Genomic DNA, 27,311 nt, shown 5'->3' with positions numbered 1-27,311 from the left:
CAGAGTTCACTGCCAAGAAGGCCCACCAGCGCCTTTACTTCCTGAGAAAACTAAAGAAATTTGACCTGTCCCTTAAAAACCTCACTAATTTTTATAGATGCACCGTAGAAAGCATTCTTCTAGGGTGCATCACAACCTGGTATGGAAGCTGTCCTGTCCAAGACCGGAAGAAGCTGCAGAAGATCGTGAACATGGCACAGCACATCACACAAACCAATCTTCCATCTTTGGACTCACTTTACACCGCACGCTGTCGGAGCAGTGCTGCCAGGATAATCAAGGATATGACCCACCCAGCAAACACACTTTTTGTCCCTCTTCCCTCCGGGAGAAGGCTCAGGAGCTTGAAGACTCATATAGCCAGATTTGGGAACAGCTTCTTTCCAACTTTGATAAGACTACTGAACGGATCCTGAACCGGACCTGGGCCATACCCTCCAAATATCCGGACCTGTCTCTCAGTTTTTTGCACTACCTTACTTTCCATTTTTTCTATTTTCTATTTATTATTTATAATTTAACTTTTTTAATATTTACCAATTTTACTATTTTTAATATTTACTAATTTTTACTATTTTTACTATTTAATATTTGTAATCCAGGGAGTGGGAAGCGCAGAATCAAATACCGCTGTGATGATTGTACGTTCTAGTATCAACTGCCTGGCGACAATAAATTATAAGTATAAGCCCATGCTTTTTCTTTTTTTTCTTTAGTTTAGTTTAGTTTTCTTTTAGTTGGTTTAGATTTTTTTTTCTTTTGGGGTATATTTTTTTTTCTTTTTTCATGATATTTTTATATTTTCACTTTATATTTTCCTATATTTTATTTGTACTTTTTGAGATTTTGGGAGGCTCATTAATTATGTATCAATTGAGTTTATATTTGTATAAACTATTTATCAATAATGTAATCCCAATTGCTCTGTATCTATTTTCTGTAATGTTTACGATGCTGAAATTAATAAAAAGATTGAAAAAGAAAGAAAGCACTGATCCTGCTCACTGGGGAAAGGTAACGTTAGATGATTCAGTCCGAGCATACTGGGCTAAGAAAGGGTCGGAGTCCTGCCAGAATAAGGATGTGGATATCAAAGCTTTGGAAAGAGTATACAAACAGCAGAGATGTTTTTTCCTCCAAATTTCACTTCAAACGCAAGCTGGTAAATGGTGAGTACATATCAAGGCAATGGCTCTTATATTCCCCTCCCACCGGCTGTGTGTTTTGTTTTGCCACATCTTCAGTGATGGTAACTGTCAGTCCATCTTCGAAACTGACTTTAGCGACTGGACACATGCCACTGAGCGCATTGGAGAGCATGAAAATAGCGAATACCACAGGAAAACGATACTGACCTACGTTACACTAGCATCTGACAGCGGAAGAATAGATACAGAACTGCAAAAACATTTCGAGTCAGAGTGTGTCTACTGGACCGACGTATTGAGTGTTGGTGGTTGTGAAGTTTTTGCTCGAGAGGGGACTGGCTATCCGAGGCTCCAGTGACATATTTGGCAGGCCTGATAACGGCAACTACGTAGGCTCAGATCCACAATGGGTCAGGACAGCCTGAGTCATCTTACTCTGATGTCACTTTAATTTTGAAAAACAAGCATCTAACTTTGTAAGTATCTAGGCTTGTGTGTCAGAGTTGCTCCTGTTTTTGTGGCAATAGGCTAATAGTTGACTGTTTACAACCTTAGTAAGTAATAAGTGGTCTTTACTCTGAAAGCCACACAGTACAGCAATAAATTAGTATGTGCTGGATCCCATTTTTCAAAAAGATTGCTGGAGTATTGTCAGGTTTCCTAGTTTGCCATAGTGCCATCTCTCTTGGCCTTTTTGTCTCTCATTTCCATTTTACTTTCTCAGAGCACACGGTTGAGAAAAATACCTGGATAAAAATGCTTTGGCATTGTTTGAGAAATAAGGCCTATGGTATGTGCAGCAATAGCTAAATAAAGATTTAAGATTGGGTACATCATACTTCATCTCCCTCATAACTTTACTAAGCCAACTAAGCCTAGGTCAATTTTTGAGTGCTTTAGATGCTGTCCTTCAAACTAAGAATCTGCATTACTTTCTGTCCTCCCTCTTAAGGCCCGTAAGCTTATAGCCTACTTATTGTACTAAACCAATATACTGGTCCACAGCTTTGATATTTAGACCAGTAAGACCTTTGCTCTTGTTCTTGCCTTTTTTTGCTTGGTACAGCAGCATTTTACAGTACCAGCAGGAGCCCATCAGGGCCTCCAGCCCAGGGGCCCTGGCCCCACTAAATCTGGCCCTGAGTGGGTGAAACAGTGATACAATATAACCAAAAGGGTAAAGATTAATCACTATTGTATGCTACTAAGTATTAGAAAAGCCGATTGGCTTTCTAAAACTCAGTAGCATACAAGGGGAGATGTTGAATATAATACTGTGGATGTGAAGAGTCTGAAGGAGCTCAAAATAGTTGTTACAGAGACAACACTTGAAGTTACATTAAAAAGCTTGTGGCAGGAACCAAAATCTATTTAAGCTAATACAAAAGGCTGTGCTGCTGTCACTGGAACAGCCAATGGAACAGCCAATGTTAGGAAGAATTCCCAACTCAGAAAAGGAAGCTAAGGATAATACTTGTATTTTATAATGTGTTCATTTTTAACATACATTTTTTTCTGCTGACTTTTAACAGTGCATTTGGAACAACACCTGTGAGAACCTTGGAGAAGAATGCACCAAGCAATATTAAAAATAAAGAATGACTTTCTACAAAATGATCTCCTAGGACAAGTGCAACATGTCACGTTAATTCTGAGAAAACTTTCTGTGGCAAATTTACATGATTTGAATAATTAAAACTCAATTTAATCTGTGAAACAATGAATTCTTTAAAATGAATAATGAGATCCAGGTTGAATCAAAATCCCAGACTACTATTGATTCTCTACAACGGAGGAGGATTTCAAAATTATTTCATATAAATTATACAGTCAAACAGTTAAAAGCACTAATGATAATTGGAGTGCGTGGATTGTAAATAATAAAACCACGACCACATTGATGTTGTTTTGTAACAAATTGCAACCCAGTAATGACTTCCATACCTGAAAAAAAGCAAGCTATTAAAATAAACTGATTTTCTGCCTGCAACTGAAGCCGTCATTATCTGATTATGCAGAGTTAAAATATGTCACATGTAGGGGTTCCTTAAAAGTTATTCAGGTTGTCAATCTGCCTCTTTCGGCAGAATAGTTATTGTCTTGATACATGTAAAAGTAGCTGAAGGATATTCATTTTCTTTTCAAAATGATAGTTGTCAATAATTACTCACAAACATTGACATGCATCAGTATTAATTATAAAAGATAAAACAATACATTCAAGAAAGGGCACTTCTTAAATGTTTTTTTCTAATTTACACCACTAGACATTTTTACACTCTGGTTAATCAATACCTCCACCTCAGTTGTATTGATTAATGATGCTATAAAAGCATTGGGTAATGTTCAATCCATTGAAGAGTGAGGTAGTTTAGTTGGTATTGTAAAATTATGTGCATTTACTGAGCTCCCAGCTGTCAATTCAATCATGTTTGGTGAGATCTTAATTTTATGTGATGGTGTAAAATGGGTGATAACAAGTTGGCGTATCTCTACAGTGGGATGTAAAACATTTTTTAAGTCACTGACGACAACAGGGTTATGCAAACCAGACTGATGAGCTGCATTCTATTATTTTAAACTTTCTCACTCAGTATCCTGTCGCAAGCAATACATATTCATCACATTAAATCAGGGTAGCAGACCAGCAAAAGAAGCAATTGGACTTTCAAGCCCAAGCTGACTTGAGATTTTAGTAGATTCTGTAGGCCTACAATTCTGCTTTTATTCCTGTAATTTCTTAAATTACCTTTTATTAACATTCTGGTGGGTTATTCATCGTGTGCTCAACATGTTCATTTGAAACATTAACCACTCTGTGATGCATTGAGGAGTTGTCATGAAGAATTTGTTTGGCTGCTCTAACATGTTATGTAAGTGTATGTGCAATGGTGCTCTCTGTAAAGTAGACTGTCACTGTTGTATCATATGTAAGACTAACATAGGTGACAGAAACCATGCTTATAGGCCTTCAACATTATTCTTGAAGTTTTGTTGACATTCAACATGCTCCAAAGGTTGATATCAAAGCTTTAAGCCTGAAGATGATTCATTGAATTGATATCAAATGTCCAGCTACAAAAAACAGTGAAAGTAGACGCAATTGAAGTAAGAGATTTTCTTAGATTGTGAATTTGCTTTGTAACTAGGTAAACTGTGTGCCTTCTGGGCACAATATGAATGGAATTTCAGGTGTATTTGATGTGCAATTATCATTTAAAAAATAACTGTCCAGGGGTATAGAATTAAACAGAAAGAGAACTTTTTCTTTCTTTTTGAAAACCATACCATATCATATTTTTCCCAAATTCAGATTATTGCCTGCAAAAACTATAATCTCATTGTCAATCTTATTGATTATTTTCAATGTGGCTGCTTTGTGGCCTGTAAATTTTTTCGCTCACTAAATTTCCCACTGCCCGTGAAACTGTGGACCTTGCATTGCAACAGGTGTTTAAAGTACATGGATTTGCTTCCGATATTGTCTCTGACAGGAGCTCTCAATTTATGTCAAAAATTTGTCAAGCATTTTGTAAACTTATTGGAGGTACTTTTAGCTCTTCTTCCAGTTTTCATCCACAAATGAATGGTCAGACTAAGAGAACTAGTCAAGATTTGGAATGCACTCTTTGTTGCCTTGTTTCTGGTAACCACTTCTCCTGGTGCGATCATTTTATTTGGACAGAGATAGCTCATAATACCCTTCATTATTCTTCTCTTAACATGCGTCCCTATGAATGCCAATTTGGGTTTAAGCCTCCTCTCTTTCTAAAGCAGGAAGTGGAAGCTGGTGGTCTTTCTACTAAACATCTTGTCAAGCACTGTAGACAGTGATGGCTTCAAGCCAAGAGAACTTTGGTTTTGCTTCAGTGAGGTAGCAGTTCCATGCTAACAGGAGGAGGAACCTGGGTCCTTCTTTTTGCATGGCTCAGCAAGTTGGCTGTCTATACAAGACCTTCCCTTTAAAATTGAATCCCAGAAAATAGCTCCTCACCTCATCGGGCCTTTTAGCATTGTTAAGAGTATCAACCCTGAAGCTTATAAATTACAGCTTCCCAGGTCTCTCTGAATCCATCCCATCTTTCACATCTATAATCTGAAACTCCTACTCTGTAGTCCTTTGGTCCCCCACTCCTAGGCCTCCCTCTCCTTCTAGAATTATAGACAGATTTACACTATCCACAGATTGGTTGACTCCTGGAAAGTTACGGGGCAGTTCCAATATTTAGTTGATTGGAAGAAGTATGGTCTGGAGGATTGGAATTGGGTGCTGGTCCAGGATATTTTGGATCATGATCTAATTACTGATTTTCATTGGCTTCATCTTAATTACTCTAAGCTGCCTGGAGTTGACTTTGTGGGCAGTAGGGAGAGGAAGTGGGCTAGCTCTGATTTTTCACTTTGCTTTACAGGTGTCTCATTTGTAATCATGGGATTTTACTTATCACTTTCATTGAACTTGGGATAATTTAGTTAGCACGGCATTTTCAATATTTTGTATTGCAGATGTTTGTAACCCAGGTTAATTAAACCCCAATATTGTAATGCTAGAAAGTTGTACCTGTGGAGGGATGAAAAAGAAATTTACCAACTTTAAAAAAATTGAAAAAAAACGCCATGTGAGGGAGGGAGGAGCTGGACACAGGAGGGAGAAGGAGAGAAACGTAGCAATGATTAGAAGCTCAAGTCATGAACTGTTAAGAGTGGAATTAGTAGTGAGTATCTTTACACTACTAACTTGAAACCCTCAGGGTGATACCCCCTGGAGGAGAGACAATAACAATAAAAGATTTATTGAAGCTACAGCTATAACATACAGCAGCTTTAACGAGACAATATCGGCAGAGACCAGTGTCCAAAATCCCTACCGTGTAGTCAGGAGTTAGTTCTGCAAAATCATACCAAGGCATTAGGTCATGTTTTGTACAAGTTTTGTGAACTGACTTTCTGTGGATGACAAACTATTTTATTCCAATGAAACCAAGAAACAAGATGGCGAGCCACCCAGGTGAAGAACTAGCGCGGGAACAAAATATGTAATAACGCAGAGGATTTAACACAGTTTATTTTCATTTGAAGAATCCAAATCTGATTTTATGCAAGAACTGATTATTTTTGCAAAGACTTTGATAAGTTACTGAATGAGATTACTTTGTTGAAGACTTGTCATGAAAGGAGTTGTATATATAATTTTTGAATTTGTATTTGAATGTGTAGCTATACTGCCTGGAACTGAAACTGAAGTTAACTATAATACTTGAGAATAGGAATTATATTTGGTTTTCTAACTAACTAGGGATAAGGAAAAAGGGAAGTTTAGTCGGTAAATTTTTAAATAAGGAATCACACTAGATCTAATTAGTTAGAGAAGTTGAAGTAACAAAGGTTATTCTAATGAATATCATTGATTCTAATTAAACAGGAATTTGGCTTTTGTTGATATCTAAGATTTGGAACCTAAACAGGATGTTTGAATTTGAATTGTTCTAGCTCATGTAAATATTTCGTACATTTTTTTAATTATAAACAAAACCTTATTTCCAGAAGTGTGTGGTTTCTATTCACTGTCTCCTTCCGATACCTGGAGTCTTCTGATGGCCTACTACCATCTAGTGTAATTTTATTTTCTCAAAGAGTGCGGTGACTGGGTAATAAGACCGGTACTACACAGGTTTTACATGTTGGCTTTGGGAGTTATTGCTTCATATGCTGTCTGATTGGTCCTGAATTTTTACCTGCTCCAGACTGTATTTCAGGGGTGCATGCCAACCCTCTTTTCTCAGTCGTTGCGGTTCCTTATATGGTGGACACACGTCGAGTTCTTCTGTGTACTGTGAGTGATTTCAGTTCATCAAGATTCTGTATTGTTTGTCTGAGCTCTTGCTAGTTTTTCTAGTTAATTACTGTAATAAATCTTTAGTTTTGTTTGAACTGTCGAAGTCTCTGTCACACAGTGAGCAAACTTCATTTTGTTTTGTGTTAAAATAAATGTTGCAATAAGCAATATTCATCTACATTAATGCAGCTACCTACATGTTTTCATTTGCACGTTGTGTGAAAGTTTAGTGGCATTAAACTTCATATTTGCACACCAGTATAATTATGAAGAATCACAGCACAGCCTCTACTTCCTTAGGAGTTGGTGAAAATTTGGCATGACGTTTAAAACTTTAAACAAATTTCTATGGATGTGCAATGGAGAGTATATTGACTGGCTATGTCACAGCCTGGTAATGGAAATACCAATGTCTTTGAATGGAAAATCTTACAAAAAGTAGGGGATATGATCCGGTCTATCATGGGGAAAGCCTTCCCCATCTACACAGAGTGTTGTCACCCAAAAGCAGCATCCATTATCAGTGACCCCCGTCACCCAGGTCATGCTCTCTTCTCTTTACTTCCATCTGAAGAGCCTCAGGACTTATACCACCAGGTCTAGGAACAGTTATTACCCCTCAACCATCAGGCTCTTGAACCAGAGGGGATAATTTCATTCTACATCACTTGCCTCATCGCTAATGGTTCCCACAGACTATGGACTCACTTTCAAGGCTTCTTCATCTCACTTTCTCAACATTTAATGTTTGTTTATTTATTTAATATTGTTTTTCTCAGCTCAAGCTGGTAAAATCTGAGGTACAGGCATAGCCAAGCAGTCTCATTTCTCAATTACTAGGAACTTTTGGATTATTCTAGTGGTGTTTAGTATTGTGGCTTTCTGGAGATTTACATAGATATTTCTGTGTGGCCCCAATTGTTTAATGCTATAGTGCAGTGACTTTGGGATGATACCAGTTGTGATATTACTATTGGGACAATGTATACCCTCTTCATCTTCCAAAGCCTTTCAATTTCTCCTTGTACTTCAGCATATTTCTGGTATTTTTCACTTTCTGATTTCTGTAAGGTATGCGTGTTTGAAATGGCTATTTCTATTAAGTAAGTTGTTCTACCTTATTTATCTTGTATTATTATATCTGGATGGTTATTATGGATTGTCCTATCTAAAATAACAGATCAATCAGGATATAATTTGTGGGACTCTGACTCTAAATCTGGATCAGACTTGCAGTTATAGTAAGATACGGTTTCTTTTATGAGTTTGCATTTTAAAACAAGATTTTGGTAAATGATGTTTGCCACTTGATTATGCCCGTGTAATCTGATTGAGTTAAACTGCTGCAGGATCCTGTAATGTAATGCCAACATGATCATGTAGAAAGAAGAATCAATCAATAAATCAATCAATCAATTACATTAAGTATAGAATAAATTAAAAGTAGTGCAAAGATATAATATATATTTATATACATATATTTAACATATAGAAATATTAACATATACATTTTAGAAGTGTTCATGGGTTCCATGTCCATTTAGGAATCATATGTCAGAGGGAAGAAGTGGTTTCTGAATCACTGGGTGTATGCCTTCAGGCTTCTGTCCCTCCTTCCTGATGGCAGTAATAAGAAGCGGCATGTCCTAGATAACGGACGTCGCGTTTCTGAGGCACTGCTCCTGAAGATGTCCTGGGCACTACAGAGGCTAGTACTAAACATGAAGATGACTAATTTTAAAACTTACGGAAGTTTCTTTCGGTCCTGTGCAATAGCCCCCCCCCCACCACCCACCCATCCCAGACAGTGATGCAGACTGTCAGAATGCTCTCCATGGTACATCTATAGAGATTCTTGGGTGTTTTTGTTGACAAACCAAATTTCTTCAAACTCCTAATGATATATAGCTGCTATCTTGTCTTCTTTATAGCTGCATCAATATGTTGGGACCAGATTAGATCTTCAGAGACCTTGCCACCCAGGAACATGAAATTGCTCACTCTCTCCATTTCTGATCCCTCTATGAGGATTGGTTCGTGTTCCCTTGTCTTACCCTTCTGGTAGCCAACAATCAGCTCTTTTGTCTTTCTGACATTGAGTGCAAGGTTGTTACTGTGGCACCACTCAACTAACTAGCACATCTCTTTCCTGTACACCTTCTCATATCCATCTGAGATTCTACCAACAACAGTTGTATCATCAGCAAATTTATAGATGTTATTTGAGCCACACAGTCATGGCTATAGAGAGAGTAGAGCAGTGAGCTAAGCACATACTCTTGAGGTGTGCCGCTGTTGATCATGAGCAAGGAGGAGATATTATTACAAATCCACACAGATTGTGGTCTTTTGGTGAGGAAGTCGAGGATCTAATCGCAAAGGGAGGTATAGAGGCCAAGGTTCTGTAACTTATCGATCAAGATTGTGGGAATGATGGTGTTAAATGCTGAGCTATCATCAATGTATTTTTCAAATGACCTTAGGCTGTGTGAAGAGCCATTGTGTCTGCCATTGACCTTTTGTGGCAATAGGCAAATTGCAGCGGGTCCAGATACTTGCAGAGGCATGACCAACCTCTCAAAGCATTTCATCACTGTAGATGTGAGTGCAACTGGGCGATAGTCATCAAGACCATAAGACCATAAGATATAGGAGCAGAATTAGGTCATTTGGCTTACTCAGTCTGTTCCGCCATTTTATCATGACTGATCCAATTTTCCTCTCAGCCCCAGTCTCCTGTCTTCTCCCCATGTCTCTTCATGCCCTGACCAATCAAGAATCTATGAACCTCTGCCTTAAATATACATAAGCCTTGCCCTCCAAAGCTAACTATGGCAGAGAATTCCACAGCGTCACCACTTTCTGGCTATAGAAATTCTTCCACATCTCCATTCTAAAAGGATGGCCCTCTATTCTGAGGCTGTGTCCTCTGGTCTTAGTCTCACCCACCATAGAAAACATGCTCTCTATATTCACTCTATCAAGGCCGTTTACCATTCGATAGGTTTCAATGAGGTCAGCCCTCATTTTCCTGAATTCCAGTGAATGCAGGCCCAGAGCCATCAAGCGCTTCATATGACAAGCAATTCAATTGTGGAATCATTTTTGTGAATGTTCTTTGAAATCTCTCCAGTTACAGCACATGCTTTCTAAGATAAGGGGCCCAAACCTGCTCATAATACTCCAAGTAAGGCCTCACTAGTGCAGTATAAAATCTCAACATTACATCCTTGCTTTTATATTCTAGTCCTCTTGAAATGAATGCAAACATCACATTTGCCTTCCTCACTATAGACTAAAGCTGTAAATTAACCTTTATGGAATCGTGCACAAGGACTCGCAATCATTTTGCACCTCAGATTTTTGTATTTTCTTTCTATTTTGAAAATAATCAACCCTTTCATTTCTTCTATCAAAGTGCATGACCATACACTTCCCAACACTGTATTCAATCTGCCATTTCTTTGTCCATTCTCCAAATCTGTCTAAGTCCTTCTGTAGCCTCTCTACTTTGTCAAAATTACCTGCCCCTCCACCTATCTTCCGATCATCTGAAAACTTTGCAATGAAGCCAACAATTCCATCATCCAAATCGTTGACATATAATGTAAAAAGAATCGGTTCTAACCCAGATCCTGTGGTACAGCACTTAGTCACTGATAGCCAGCCAGTAAAGGGTCCCTTTATTCCCACTCTTTGCCTTCTGCCAATCAGCCACTGCTTCATCCATGCTAGAGCCTTCCCAATAATACCAAGGCCTTGTTGCTTGTGAAGCAGCCTCATGTGTGGCACCTTGTCAAAGGCCTTCTGAATATCTAAGTACACAATACTACCCAATTCTCCTTTTTTATCCTGCTTGTTATTTCTTCAAAGAGTTCCAACAGTTTTGACAGGCAAGATTTTCCCTTGAGGAAACCATGTTGACTGTGGCCTATTTTATTATGTGCCTCCAAGTACCCTGAGACCTCATCCTTAATAATCAACTCCAACATCTTCCCAACCACTGAGGTCAGACCAACTGGCCTATAGTTTTCTTTCTTCTGCCTCTCTCCTTTCTTGAAGAGTGGAGTGATATTTACAATTTTCCAGTCTTCTGGAACCATTCCAGAATCTAGTGGATTCTTGAAACATGATTTCTAATGACTATAATTACTAATCATTAAGGCAGCTCATCACCATATTTTTCTTAGGCACTTTTATCTCAGGTCAATTAAACCCAAAAATGTAATGTTAGAAAGCTCCACCTGTGGAGGGATGAAAACGAAGTTTACCAAATTTTTAAAAACAGCAGAGTCCTTGGGGAAAAGAAGCTATGCAAGAACAAGGCATGACCATTGCAGGCGTGGGGAAGCAAGAGAAATGCAGCAAACTATTAGAAACTAAAGATATAAACTCTTACAAGTGGAATTAGTAGTGAGTATCTCTGCCCTACTTCCTGGAAATCCTCTGGGTGAGACCCCTGGAGAAGAGACCATAGCGATAAAAGGTTTAATGAAGCTATGGCTATAATAAGCAACAGCTATATCGAGACAATATCGGCAGAGGTGTGTGGCCAAGATCTCTACCATGTTACTGAGAATTAGTTCTGTTAAATCATACCAAGGGATTTGGTGAGTTAAAACACTTTCACTGTTCTGAGTGTAGTGTTGTAACTAAGAAATGTTTGGAAATGACAATGTGATAATGAGTTATTTTGAAGTAGAAAATAGAACGTGTATAAGAACTTATGGATTGTAACAGGTCAGGTTTTTTTGTGTAAGTTTTGTAAATTTTCTTTCTGTGGATGATCCACTATTTCATCCTAAGAAACAAGATAGCGAGCCAGTGCAAAAATGAAATGCTTAACGATGTAGAGGATTTAATACTGTTGTGGTAAACCATATATATATGTTGTAACTCGGTTACCTGTCTGGACACACCCCTCTGCTGACTACCTCTGTGGCTCCTCCTGTATAAAGGTGTTCGTCTTGCCCCTCCCCCTCAGTCTGGGGGCAGACACTCACTGTGGAGGTCGTATTGTACAGCGAATAAAAGCCTTTCAGTATTTTTACCAAACCTCAGTCTTTTGGAGTAATTGAAGGTGCTTCAACTGTTGAAGTTTATTTTTCATTTGAAGGATCTGAATTTGATTTTCTGCAAGAACTGATTATTTTTGCAAAGACTTTGATAAGTTACCGAATGAAATTTACTTTGTTTAAAAGTTGTGATGTTGGAGATTTTGTTGTGAAGAGTTAAGTTGTGTGTATATATATATATATATATATATATATATATATATATATATATATATATGTGTGTGTGTGTGTGTGTATATATATATATATATATATATATATATATATAGTAAAAATTAGGAAAAGAATTTGGAGACCTACGGAACTGAACTGAAACTGAAATTAACCATAATACTTAAGATTAGGAATTCAATTAGTTTTCTAGCTAACTAGGGATAAATAAAAAAGAGGGGTTAGTCTGTAGACCATAACAGTGGGAGGTTCAAAATGTTCTTGAGTACTGCGAGTTGGTTGGCACAAGTTTTCGGAGACTTACCAGGTAACAAATAAGTTCTTCCTGGGCTTCCAACTGGGTATAGCTATCAATTATAACCAACTTTTTGATGACAAACTCTCCCATCTTTTTCAGATTCCTGAAGAAATGCTAATAAGTTTTCCTTTCTAGGAAGTGATGTCTTGCAAACGCTGCCAGAGTTATCGTGTATCCATTGTCACGTCCAACTCTGCTTGAACTTCCTCTTAGCTCTTGAAAGTCATACCTGCTTGTCTTGTACAGACCTGGATCACCACACTTAAATGCCACAGATCTAACCCCCAGCAGAAGTACATCCTGGTTCATCTACACCTTTTGGTTCGTGAATGTAACCTCTGGTACTTTTGCCCAGTACAGTGTGTACTTTGATAATAAATTTACTTTGAACATTGAACTTTTTCCATGTTAGAGTAGCTAATTCAATTTATATATTTCATCTCTAAAAACAATGACATCTACTAGGTTGTGGGACTCTTCCAGTCAAAGAGGTCAGTCAGGCCGCTTTTTGTCACAAAATATTGTGCTATTCTGATGTTACATCTGCTGGTTGCATCTATTATCTAGAAACTGTGAATCTGTTACTGCATTGTCAGAACAATTGAGGCAACATTGCTAAAGGCTTCATAGATATGCTAATTGCAAATGTGACAATGATATAGTATAAACTGGTGCAAATTTGCCTCCAAATCCATGGTGTAATTAAAGCAGAGTATGTTATCTACTGTATCAAGCACTCTCCACAATATTCTGCACTTCAAAAATCTTGCTTAATTACTTTCAACTCAATGTTTATATAAAAAGTTTTACAATGACTTTACATCAAAGACTAGAAGAGAATCAATTATGCCTCTTTGAATGTTAGACCATAAGACCATAAGACATAGGAGCAGAATTAGGCCATCTGGCCCATCGAACCTGCTCTGCCATTCAATCATGGCTCATCCTTTTCTTTCCCCTCTTCAACCCCAGTTCCCAGCTGTGGTAAACCATATATATATGTTGTAAACAACAGGAATTCTGCAGATGCTGGAAATTCAAGCAACACACATAAAAGTTGCTGGTGAACGCAGCAGGCCAGGCAGCATCTCTAGGAAGAGGTGCAGTCGATGTTTCAGGCCGAGATCCTCCGAAGCCTGGCCTGCTGTGTTCACCAGCAACTTCTATATATGTTGTAACTGGGTTAACTGTCTGGACATGCCCCTCTTGCTGACTGCCCCTGTGGCTCCTCCCACAGAGTTCTGTATAAAGGTGTTTCGCCTTGCCCCTCCACCTCGGTCCGGGGGCAGACACTCACCGTGGAGGTCGTATTGTACAGCGAATAAAAGCCTTTCAGTATTTTACCAAACCTCAGTCTTTTGGAGTTATTGAAGGTGCTTCACTGGCTACCTCCTTGTAGCCTTTCAGGCCATGTCCAATCAAGAACTGATCAAACTCTGCCTTAAAAACACCCAACAACTTGGCCTCCGCAGCTGCAAGTGGCAACAAATTCCACAAATTCGCCACCCTTTGACTAAAGAAATTACTCCGCATCTTTGTATTGAAAGGGCGCCCTTCTATCCTGAGGCTATGCTCTCTTGTCCAAGACTCTCCCACCATGGGAAATATCCTTTCCACATCCACTCTGTTTAGGCCTTTCAGCATTTGATCCCCCCCTCATCCTTCTGAATTCCAGTGTGTACCGACCCAGAGCCATCAAACATTGGTCGCACGATAACCCTTTCATTCCTGAAATCATCCTTGTGAACCTCCTCCGGACCCTCTCCAATGTCAGCACATCTTTTCTAAGATGAGGAACCCAAAACAGTTCACAATACTCAAGGTGAGGCCTCACCAGTGCCTTATAAAGCCTCAGAATCACATCTTTGTTTTTGTATTCTAGACCTCTTGAAATAAATGTTGACGTGGCATTTGTCTTCCTCACCACCGACTCAACCTGCAAGTTAACCTTTAGGGTGTTCTGCACAAGGACCTCCAAGTCCCTTTGTATCTCAGATTTTTGCATTTTCTCCCCGTTCAGAAAATAGTCTACATATTTATTTCTACTATCAAAGTGCATGACCATGTATTTTCCAACATTATATTTCATTAGCCACTTTCTTGCCTATTCACCTAATCTGTCTAAGTCCTTCTGCATCCTATCTGTTTCCTCAAGACTACCTGTCCCTCCACCAATCTTCGTATCATCTGCAAACTTGGCAAAAAGCTATCCATTCCATCATCTAAATCATTTATATACAGTATAAAAAGAAGTGGTCCCAACACCAACCCCTGCGGAACACCACTAGTCACTGTCAGCCAACAAGAAAAGGATCCTTTTATTCCCACTCTCTGCCTCCTACCAATCAGCCAATGCTCTTACCATGTTAGTAACTTTCCTGTAATACCATGTACTCTTAACTTGATAAGCAGCCTCATGTGTGGTACCTTGTCAAAGGCCTTCTGAAAGTCCAAATATACAATATCCACTGCATCCCCTTTATCCATCCTACTTTTAATCTGCTTGAAGTATTTCAATAGGTTTGTCAGGCAGGATTTTCCTTGAAGGAAACCATGCTGACTTTGTATTATCTCGTCCTGTATCACCAAGTACACCATCACCTTATCCTTAACAATTGACTCCAACATCTTCCCAACCACTGTGGCAGGCTAACTGTTCTATAATTTCCTGTCTGCTGCCTTCCTTCCTCCTTTCTTAAAGAGTGCAGTGATATTTGCAATTTTCTAGTTCTCTGGCACCGTGCCAGAGTCCACTGATTTTTGAAAAATCATTTCTAATGCCACCACAATCTCTAAAGCTACCTCTTTTAGAACCCTAGGATGCAGTTCGTCTGGTCCAGGTGACACATGTACCTTTAGGTCTTTCAGTTTTTTGAACACCTTCTCTCTTGTAATAGTATCTGCACCTACTTCTCTTCCTTCAAGACACTAGCAGTATGCCTGATGAAAAACATCCTGACCAACAGCACCACAGTGTGGTATGCCAGCTGCACAGCCACTGAGTGACGAGACCTGCATCGCGCGGTGAAGGCGGCCCAATGAATTGTCAGGATGGAGCTCCCAGGACTGGACACCATCTATTCCAGCAGACTCAAGAGGAAAGCACTCAGCATAACCAGAGACACCACACACCCCGGCCACTCCCTGTTTGACCCGCTGCCATTCAGCAAAAGGTTCAGGACACTAAAAGCCAGAACAAATAGATTGAGGAACAGCTTCTATCCCAGAGCTGTGGCCTCCATCACACCACTCCCACAGAACAATGACTGAAACTGTGAGCACACACATGCACACGCAAGGACTCAAATACTTGCACTAATGGCACTTTGTGCATCACTGTGATATTCTGGTGCTGCTACGACTTATTTTCTGCTACTTATCTATTTAATACTGTTTTTCTATTATTGTCTTGTTTTTATCTACCGCTTTATTTAATTGCCTAACAAGAAGCCAAACAGAGTTTAATTGTACCTATGTATAATGATAATAAAGATCATTCATTTACTTTGGCCAACTCCTCTCTCATACCACTATAACTTCCTTTACTCCACTGAAATACTGCTACATTAGACTTTACTTTCTCCCTATCTAATTTCAAGTTAAACTCAATTCTATTGTGATCACTGGTTCCTATGGGTTCTTTTACCTTGAGCTCCCTAATCACCTCTGGTTCATTACATAATACCCAATCCAGTAAGCTGATCCCCAGTAGGCTCAACAACAAACTGCTCTAAAAAGCCGTCTCTTAGGCATTCAACAAACTTACTCTCTTGAGATCCATTACCAGTCTGATTTTCCCAATTGACCTGCATATTAAACTCTCCCATGACTATCATAACACTGCCCTTTTGACATGCCTTTTCTATTTCCTGATGTGATCTGTGGTCCACCTCCCAGCCACTATTGCGAGGCCTGTATATAATTGCCATCAACATCCTTTTACGCTTGCAGTTTCTTAACTCAACCCACATAGATTCAACATCTTCTGATCCTATGTCACATCTTTCTACTGATTTGATGCCATTCTTTACCAGTAGAGCCACATCACCCCCTCTGCCTACCTTCCTATCCCTCCATTATAACGCATACGCATAACCTTGGACCTTCAGCTCCTAACTACAATCATCCTTCAGCCATGATCCAGTGATGGCTACAACATCATACCTGGCAATCTGTGATATTGCAACAAGATCATCCACCTTATTTCTTATACTACGTGCATTTAGATACAACACCTTGAGTATTGTATTTGTTATCCTTTCTGATTCTGTGTCCCTAATGTTTTGATACTCAGCCTGTTGGCTGCAACTAAGTCCCATCACCTGCCTGCCCTTCCTGACAGTCTGACTGCACGCTATCTTTACTTATTTAACATCCATCCTTACTGAGCCCCTTCACTCCAGTTCCGACCCCCTTGCCAAATTAGCTTAAACCCTCCCTAACAGCCCTAACAAACCTGCCCGCGAGAATGTTGGTCCCACTCGGGTTCAGGGGCAATCCGTCACTTTTGAACAGGTCATACCTCCCCCTGAAGAGAACCCAGAGATCAAAGAACCTGAAGCTCTGTCCCCTGCACCAGCTTCTCAGCCACACATTTATCTGCCATATCATCCTGTTTCTACCCTCACTGGCATGTGGCACAGGCAGCAATCCAGAAATTACTACCTGGGATGTCCTGATTCTCAGCTTTCTACCTAGCTCTCTAAATTCTCTTTTCAGGACCTCTTTGCATTTCCTTCCTTTTTCATTGGTACCAATATGTACCAAGGCCTATGGCTGCTCTCCCTCCATCTCCAAAATGTTGTGGACGCCATCTGAGACGCCCTTGACCCTGGCACCTGGGAGGTAACATCCCATCCGAGTGTCCCATTCACACCCACAGAATCCCCTCACTATCGAGTCCCCTATCACTACCACTCCCTTCTTCTCTCTCTTTCTCTTCTGCACCACAGACCCATGCTCAGTGCCAGTAAACCAGTTGCCATGGCATTCTCCCGGGTGGTCGTCCCCCACAAAAGTATCCAAAGCCATATACTTATTTTTGAGGGGAATGGCCACAGGTGTGCTCTGCTCTAACTGCCTATTTCCATTTCTCCTGACAGTCACCCAGTAACTCACCTCCTGCAAATTCCGGGTGACTACTTCCCTGTAACTTTGATCGATTATCTCCTCACTCTCCTGTACAAGCAAGTGTCATCCAGATGCTGCTCCAGATCCCTAACATGGTCTTCAAGGAGATGCTGCTGAATGCATTTCATGCATAGGCAGTCCCCTAGGAGACTCTGGCACTCCCAGTTTTCCAACATCCGGCATGAAGAACACACCACAGCCATTTAGATGGTACAGTGAGAGAGGAAAAAAAACAAAAGGAAACCTTAACAGATGCTTTACACAGAGCCGAGGCATCTTTTGAGCCAAAGCCTGTCGTTTCTATTCTCGCCACTGGCCTACTCCCGACATTGACCTCTCCGCTTTTCTCTTCTGTACTTTTATTTAGTTCATAGAGCTCTGTTGACGCCGCTGACAGGCCCCGTACAATGGACAAATGCCTGCGAAGCTCTCTTTTTAAATAATCGCCACCAATCTGTGAGAACCACCTCTTCTTCATAGAACGCAAACAACAGGAATTCTGCAGATGCTGGAAATTCAAGCAACACACATAAAACTGACGAAGGGTCTCGGCCTGAAACGTCAACTACCCCTCTTCCTTGAGCTGCTGCCTGGCCTGCTGCGTTCACCAGCAACTTTTATGTGTGTTGCTCTTCTTCATAGAGCTCTGTTGATGCCGCTGATGGGCCCCGTGTTAAAAAAGGAATGGAATTTTATGCACCACTTAAAGTGCCCACATTCTACAGTTGCATAAGGTGGTTTCACTTTGTTGGATACTTGTGTTCTCGTTATCCTGTACTTAGAAAATGACATTTAAAGCATAAATATCTCTTCATATCATGGTACAATGGTTTTGCATTCTGTCATAGTAAAAGCAATATGCAAATACATTTTAACTGATCGTTTACATGAAGCATTGAATTACTGGAAAAAAAAATTGGTGTGAAAAGACTCAGGACTATATTTCCCTCTGGTTCCTTTTAGTTTGTTGCTTCTTGACCTCTGCTGAGAATACAACTTTGCTCACATGCCGTATGCAGATAAGAGCAGGATCTATCCCAGGGCAGCACCTAGATTAATCTAATGAAATAAAATACAAATCTGCATTAACATCATGCCTTTAACAATCACACCCTACCCTAAAGTTCTTTACAGCTATTAGAGTGCTCTTAAAGCATAGACAGAGAACTGTTGGAGTTGTTACATTACAGAAGGAGGTCATGTATTCTAACAATCAATGGATAATCAGTCAGTTCCTTTCTCCTGGCCTTTATGTGTAATTGTTTTCTTCTCTCATATATGCCTGCTTCCCTTCTGGAATCTATAACTGAAGCTGTCTCTGTCATCCTGTCAGGCAGTGAACTCCAGAGTGCCAACACTCATTTTTTGACAGTGGTTTTCTGATGTTACTTATAGCTCTCAAATGGCACAGGATGTGCATTCATGGAGATTGACTGCTCTGTTATTTTCTGTTGAATGTGAACTAAAATTCAGAAATCCTCTCAGATTAACAGCCCCCTTGCCTTTGTTTAGCTGATAAATAGGAATTTAATTCAATAATTATTATATTAGTCTTTATTACCCATATTGTTTCTATTTAATCAATGAGATAAATAACAACTATTCTCTTCTTTGAGTTTTCATTGTTAATTTATCCCCCAGCCCCACTTTTGAAAGTCAAATGAAGGATGTGATCATCACTGTTGCAGTGTGGATACTGTAGCAACTTATTTTCTCTCAACATGCACCAGAAAATGGAGAGACTATTGTGGCATTCATTCTGCCTTCCTGCTTCAATTTGCATCATTGAATTAAATGCCCACTTCACCTTGAAGAGGCATAGAAGGCTATTAAATGTCATCATTGCTGCCTGATTTCTCCAATCCTGCCAGATTAGTGAGGGGCCAATGAGCAGCACAAAGGACATGACAGTTTGTCAATCATAATAAAATGATGGTGCTTCTCAGAGACATCACTGAGGCCTAGACTGCTTTCCATATCTGCTCAGCCCATGAAAAGAAGATAATATACTGCTTTTGTATGTTCAACATTGATACTGTCATTAAATTAAGATATAATCAGGGTCTATGTTGTTTAAGTTAAATTGTGTGCCTCAGATAAATTAGTTTGAGGTATGGTATGAGTTTTATCCACACATTTCAAATCAATTGATGCTTCCTTTTAAGGAAAACAACCTAATCCTAGACTCGGTACTCTTTTTTTGTAATTAATACATAAATGTTATATATGGAATGAATGATAAAGTTTAATTTTATCTTCATTATTTCCACATTATCCAGTTTAAGTGGATAATGCTGTGGTCTTTTTCTTATAATATTTTGAGGCAACAGAATTGGTTTTCATCCCAATGTAGAGAAAAGTTTGATCGAGATGGGATCACAAAGAGGCAAAGTGAATTAAAAACAGAAAATTTTCTTTAATGAATGGACTTGTGTTGATTTTTCCTGTCAATCTGAGAGTCATGTCATTTTTACTTTGATAGTTTTCAAAAGTAGATTTAAGTATGCAAACTATCATAGCGCAACTTGAAGTACTTAGCTTATGGAGGCGCCTTCATGAGCTCCCAAAGTCCTGATACCCCTGTTATTTCTGAGGCCAACATGAGAGCATCTTTCAGGAGGTGAACACACAGAAAGCATCCGGCCCGGATGGCCTACCTGGCTGAGTACTGAAGATCTCCAGCTGATCAACTGGCTGGAGTGTTTACTGATATCTTTAACATTGCGCTTCAGCAGAATGTGGTACCTTGAAGCAGGTTTCAATTATACTAGTGCCCAAGGAGAACATGGCAACCTGTCTCAATGACTACCGTCCTGTAACACTTCCATCCATTGTAATGAAGTACTTTGAGAAGTTGATGAAACATATCAACCCCTGACCAAGGAGCGAATTTGATTCACTCTAATTTGCCGACCATCACAAGTTGACAGCAGGTGCCATTTTATTAGCTTTTCATTTAGCCCTGGAACATCTGGACAGTGAAGATGCATACATCAGGAGATTTTTCATTGACTACAACTCAGTATTCAATATGAGTATCCCCTCAAAACTAATCTCTAATCTCTAAGACCTAAGCCTCAATACCTCCTTGTGCAACTGGATCCTTGAGTTCCTCACTTTCAGGCCCCAGTCAGTTTGGATTGGCAACAACATCTCCTCCACAATCACCAGCAGCATAGGCTGTGTGCTTAGACCTCTGCTGTACTCACTTTATACTTGTGACTGTGGGGTTAAGCAACGCTCTAATCCCAATGCCAATTTTAAGTTTGCTAAAGACACCTTTGTTGTCGGCTGCATCAAACGTAGTGATGAATCAGCTGAGTGGTGACACAATAACAACCTCTTACTCAATGTCAGCAAGATCAGGGAGCTGACTATCGACTTCAGGAGGAGCAACTCTGAGGTCCATGAGCCATTCCTCATCAGAGAATCAGAGGTGGGGAGAGTCAGCAACTTTGAATTCCTTGGTGTCATCACTTCAGGGGATCTGTCCAGAACATAAGTGTCATTACAAAGAAAGCACAGCAGTGCCTCTACTTTCTTAGAAGTTTGCAAAGATTTGACATGTTAAATTTGACACATTTCTATAGATATGCGATAGAGAGTATATTGACTAGTTGCATCATGGCCTGGTACGGAAACACCAATGCCCTTGAACAGTAAAGCCTACAAAAGGTAATGGATGCGGCATCATGGTTAAAGTCCTCCCTAGCACTGAGCACATCCAGAAGAAGCGCTCTCACAGGAAAGAAGCATCCATCATCTAGGAGCCCCGCCGTCCAGGGCATGCATGACTTTCACTGCTGCCATTAGGAAGGAGACACAGAAGCCTCAGGACTCACACCACCAGGTTCAGGAATAGTTATTACACCCCAACCATCAGGCCCTTGAACCAGAGGGGATAACTTCACTCACCCCAATACTGAACAGTTCCTACAACCTATCAATTCACTTTTAAGGACTCTTTATCCGATGTTCTTAATATTTATTGCTTTCTTATTTATTACCTAATTTTCTTTGCTTTTTTTTCTTTAGTATTTGTATGTTGCGTTGTTTTCACATTGCTTGATTATGTTTGTGTGTGGTTTTTCATTGATTCAATTGGGTTTCTTTATATTTACTGTGAATACCTACAAAAAAATAAATCTCATGGCAGTATGTGGTGACATATATGTAATTTGATAATAAATTTACTTGAGCTTATGGATTATGCAGAAATAAGCTGTGTCAGTTGAAGTCAAAAAAAGTCTACTATCTTGTCACTGTATACAGACAAAATCCAGAATAACATTAATTCAGTGAGTTATTGAAATAGCCACTCCTCTGAACTAATCACTCCAGATTCAGAATCAGGTTTAATATCACTGATATATGTCGTGAAATTTGTTCTTTTGCAGCAGCAGTACATTGCTGCTTCCGATCAGGATGGCGTCTGCATACAATGCTCCTTCAGTCGACGTCCACTGGATAGATCATGAACCATATATTTCACTTCTGTTATGTTTTTTATGTTTGTTTTTTATTTTGCATGTGATCCTGGAACCATTGGAGCTTGTGATTTGCTGTTTGGAGATCGTTTGGGTGTTTCAGCTCTCTGCTGTTTCTGAGAAAATTCCAGGAGGCAGAGGCAGCATGGTGAAAGCCAATGCACAACTCCACTTCAGCGATAAAAGCTTCGATTTTTTGCTGATTAAAGCAACGAGGGAGATTGAAACATTGAGGCGAATGAATAAGTTTGAAGATCATTTGAGTGCTTCAGTGCTCTGCAGTCTCTGATAGGATTCTCGGAGACAGAGGCAAAGTGCACAAACCTTATGGTGGGCAGGCTGCAGGACTGGGCACGAGCCAACGTTTGACTCCGTTTCTCCGATTAACGCTTCCATTGTTTGGTGATTAAAACGACATGGGGGATTGAAACATCAAGGCGAATGCAAAAGCTGAGCACTGCCTACGTTCTGATTGCTGAAGATCACTCTGCTACTCTAACAGTGAGGGGAGAGCCTGCCACTGTGCCCAGAGAAAGCTGCCCAGGTTTTCTGTGTTTTGGATATGGACTTGGACTATAGACATTTTTAACACATAGTTTTTTTGTATTCTGTGCTTTTCACCTGATCTTTCTTGCTTTTTTTGTGTATGGGCAGGGATAGAATTTAGGGGTCAATGTAGCTGTTCTGCTTTGTTTGTTTTATTGTGCAGTGAGGAGAGATTTGGGGGTTGATGTGCCTGTTTCGTTTTTGTTCATTTTTTGTGCAGGGAGGTGGAATTTGGGTGTTGATGATTGTGCTGCTTATCTTGTCTTTTCCATCTTCATTTCATGGCTATCCAGAGAAGAAGAATTTCAGAGTTGTATACTTTGATAATAAATGAACCTTGGAAACTTTGAATCTTTTGCAATACATAATAATGAAAAACTATAGGTTACAAGAAGAAATATATATAAGAATTAAATTAAAGAAGCATTGCAAAAAGAGAGCAAAAAAAAAATATTGAGTTGGGGTACATGGGTTCATTGTCCATTTAGAAATCTGATCCCAGAGGGGACAAATCTGTTCTCTGAAATGTTGAGTTGTGCTTTCAGTCTGCTGTACGTCCTCATTGATGGTAGCAATGATAATATGTACTGGGTGATGTGGGTCCTTAATGATGGATCCTGCCTTTTGAGGGTGTCCTTGAGGTTTGGAAGGTTGGTGCCATGATGGAGCTGGCAGAGTTAACAACTTTCTACAGCTTTTTCCATCCCTTGCAGTGGCCCTTCCATACCCAATTAGAATAATCTCCACAGTACATCTGTAGAAATTTGTGGAAGTCTTGGGTAACATACCATCTCCTCAAACACCTAATGAAATATCGTCACTGTTGTGCCTTTTTTTTGTAATTACATCAATATGTTGGGCCTAGGATAGACCCTCAGAGATGTTGACACCTTGGAATTTGAAACCAATCACCTTTCCACTGTTAATACCTCAATGTTTTTTTTCTCAACTTCCCTTTCCTGAAATTCACATAAATCCCTTGGCCTTACTGACGCTGTATGCAAGGTTATTGCCATGTCACTACTCACTGCTGTTTGTCCTGTCATCACTATCTGAAATTCTGGCAACAATAGTTGTCATCATCAAATTTATAGATGGCACTTGAGCAGTGACTAGCCACAGAGTCGTGGGTGTAAAGAGAGCAAAACAGTGTGCTAAGCACACAACCCTGAGGTGCACCTATGTTGACTGTCAGTGAGGAAGAGATGTTACTTCTGATTTGCGCTGACTGTGGTCTCTTGATGAGGAAATTGTAGACCCAGTTGCCGAGGGAAGTACAGAGGCCCAGATTTTGGAGTTTGTTGATTAGCACTGAGAGTATGATTGCGTAGAACGTAGCACTATAATCAATAAATAGCAGCCTGAAATAGGTATTACTATTGTCCAGGTGATCCAAGGCAAAGTGGAGAGTCAGTATGATTGCATCCCTCAGGTTCTTATTAAATCTTTCCTTCAAGTGTAATCAAAATTTAGAGTCATAGACAGCACAGAAATGGGCTCTTGGGCCCAACTAGTTCATACTGACCAAAATATCTATCTACACTAACCTCAGTTGTCTATGTTTGTCTCACGTCCCTCTTAAAATTCCTATCTATGTATCTGTTCAAATGTTTTTGTAAATATTGTAACTGTACTCACCTCTACAGCTTTCCCTGGCAGCTTGTTCCATATCCTTACCACTCTCTAAGTGAAAAGTTGCCCCTCAGGCCTTTCTCGCCTTAATTCTATGCCTGCTGGTTGAGATGCCCATGGGGAAAAATATGACCTTCCTCCTTATCTATGCACCTTATCATTTTTATTTACCACCAAGAAGGTCATCACTCAATCTCCTACACTCCAGGGAAAACAGCCCCAGCCTATCCAGCCTCTCCTTGTATCTCAGTCGTTCCCAGTAACTTCCTCTAGTCTACATTTCCACTGTAGGAATATAAGCAGGGTTAAGCAACATGCGCCATCAAGCCCGTTTCTCAATTCAAAATCAGTCATGGGTAAACTGACTGTAACCTCAACTCACATTCCTGCCCACTCTCGGTCACATTTCTCTCTCTTGATTATCACCTATTGTACCTATGTAAATTTGCCTTTAATATATTCTTCTTCCTCAGCCTTTGAAGAAGACTCATAGTCCTTTTGGGAAAGACAGATGTCTCACATCTGTCTTAAATAAAGTCTTACAGCATAGAAACAGATGCTTCAGCCCAATTCATCCACACCAAACAAGATACACATCTAAATTCATACCATTTGCCAACATTTGACCCATATCCTGTGAACACTTTCCAATCTATGTTCCTGTAGGAGCTATGCATCTGTTCCCTATCTGCATTGTATTCTGTGTTGTGTGTTTATTATGGTAACTACTCACATTAATGGGGTTATGCTAAAAGTGAAGAGAATAAGTTACGTATTCTTACTTTGTTCCTGGCAGTTTGGGACTGGCGGATGTTGTATATTTTGTTGACCACTCAATATTGCTCAATTACGTTTACCTTACACTTTGGTACATGTAAGTTTCATCACTTCAAGATTGTATGTTTGCTAATTGCTAGTAAATAACAGAATACATATTCTCGACTTTTGGAGCAAACATTACAGGAATGAGTATAACAACTCCTCAGGATCACTGACAGTTGTTCTGGTTTGTCCGCTACTGTACATGTTGTTATTGTACCTGCCTCATCCACTTCCTCTGGGAGCTCATTCCATATACATGCACACCACTCACTATGTGAAAAAAGCTGTCCCTCAGGGCTCTCTTCAATCATTTCTTCACTTATAAAAACAACACCTTATTTTTAAGAAGTCACCACTGTCCCACATGTGGAAAAATCCTCTCCACGTTCAACCTGTGAAGAAATCTGTGGCATTAAATGTATGAGCTTCTTTCAGCACATAAAGAGAAAAAAAGTAAAATCAATTCCCTCAGAAAATGAGACCGGAATAAATAACAAGTGATAGCAAAATTGCAGATATTCTAAAATAATCATTTTTGAATAGAGTCCACAGAATATGATGCAAAAAAGAATCCCAATGATAAAAGGTAATCAAGGGGTTGATGACAGAGAGTGAATTTAAAAAAGACTATATCATTGAAGAAAATGGAATGGGCAATGTATTGTGGCTAACGCGATCAAGACCCCCGAATCCAATGGCTGTTTTCTAGTATCTTAAATGAAGTGGCTGAAGAGATACTTTTCAGAGTGGAGTTTCATGAACATTTGAGTAACGACTAAGATAATATGTAGGTAGAGAGAGCAGGAAAGAGGTACAGAGTGTAAAATATCAGCAGCCATGATCTTACTGAGGGATGGATCATCCTGAGTGACCCATACGATACTGGAGATCTTGTGAATCAAACTGAACCTGTGGAGGTAAAGGGATGTTTACATTTTCTCACACTGGAACGCTAACTATTCCATGGATGCCGTCTAATCTGCTGAGTTTCTCCAGCAATTTGTCTCTTGGCTCAAGAAGCTAATCGTTGTAATCCTTTTCCTCTTAATTATGTTACTGTGCTTCAGTTAAATGGCCCTCTCAGTTCTTCTAAACTCCACCAGATGCAAGCTTAAGCTGTTGGACCTATCCTGATAGACAACCTCCTCACTCCAAGTATCAATCTAGTGAACCTTCTCCAAGCTGCTTCTAACAAACTAATATTTCTCCAGAATACTACACTGTATTCCAAATATGGTTTCACCAATGCCTTAGATAACTGAGGCATAATCTCCCTAGTTTTGTATTCAATTCCTTTAACTGTTATGATTCTCCTTAATAAAGACAAACTTGGTGTGGATTTAATGCTAAAATGTTTTATTACTGAACTGTGGTTCAACACTGAGTACATGTGACTGGGTCACCATCGAAGCTTTCGGTTCTGGGTGAACCACCTACATTGCCCACTGGGAAGTGAAGTTGTTTATTATGCACATATAATAACACATCTTCCCCCTTTAATAAAAAAAAACGAACACAATGCTGCATCCTCATAAACCTGCAAGGAACAATAATCATTTCCAACAAAGGTATCTCGCTCGTCCCTTTTCTTTTTCTAAAAATATTTCAACTTCAATTGTAACAGGCAAATGCAGTCCCTTATCCACTTATCAACTTTCAATCAGTCTCTGAATGGTTTAGTGATACTATTTGGTCTGTTATTTGTTCCACAAGTGTATTGCTTTTACTTGCTGTGTTAATATTTGTGTCTTTTTGAGAACTCTGTTCAACATATTCATTTCTTGCAAATGCTGTCCCCTTTGTTGTACTGACAGGAGACGTGTCACAGCTATTGGTTGAAGCTTGTGGTCGTATATCCGAACAATTCCTTCTCAGATGTGTCCCTCATTCTGACTGAATCGAGTAGGAATGTGCAGCTACTTCCTCTTGTGTATAGCTTGTATGAATTATGTTCCAGAATTGTGATCTTGGATTCGCACTTGATCTCCAGGCTTCAGGACTGGTAGGCTTTTTGCAGTCTTGTTATGATACTGCTTGTGATTTTCTTTCCCTTTCACTTTAGCAAATTTGACCATGTGTGCTCCTTTAGGCGTCAACAGGTTTTTATGCACTGGAAGGTTTGTACGTGTGCATTGACCCATCAGCGTTTGGACTGCTGAAAGGCCA

This window comes from Mobula birostris, chromosome 1 (genome assembly GCF_030028105.1).
Source record: "Mobula birostris isolate sMobBir1 chromosome 1, sMobBir1.hap1, whole genome shotgun sequence".
In the NCBI taxonomy this organism is placed as follows: Eukaryota; Metazoa; Chordata; class Chondrichthyes; order Myliobatiformes; family Myliobatidae; genus Mobula; species Mobula birostris.
Note: the sequence above shows the minus strand (reverse complement) of the source record.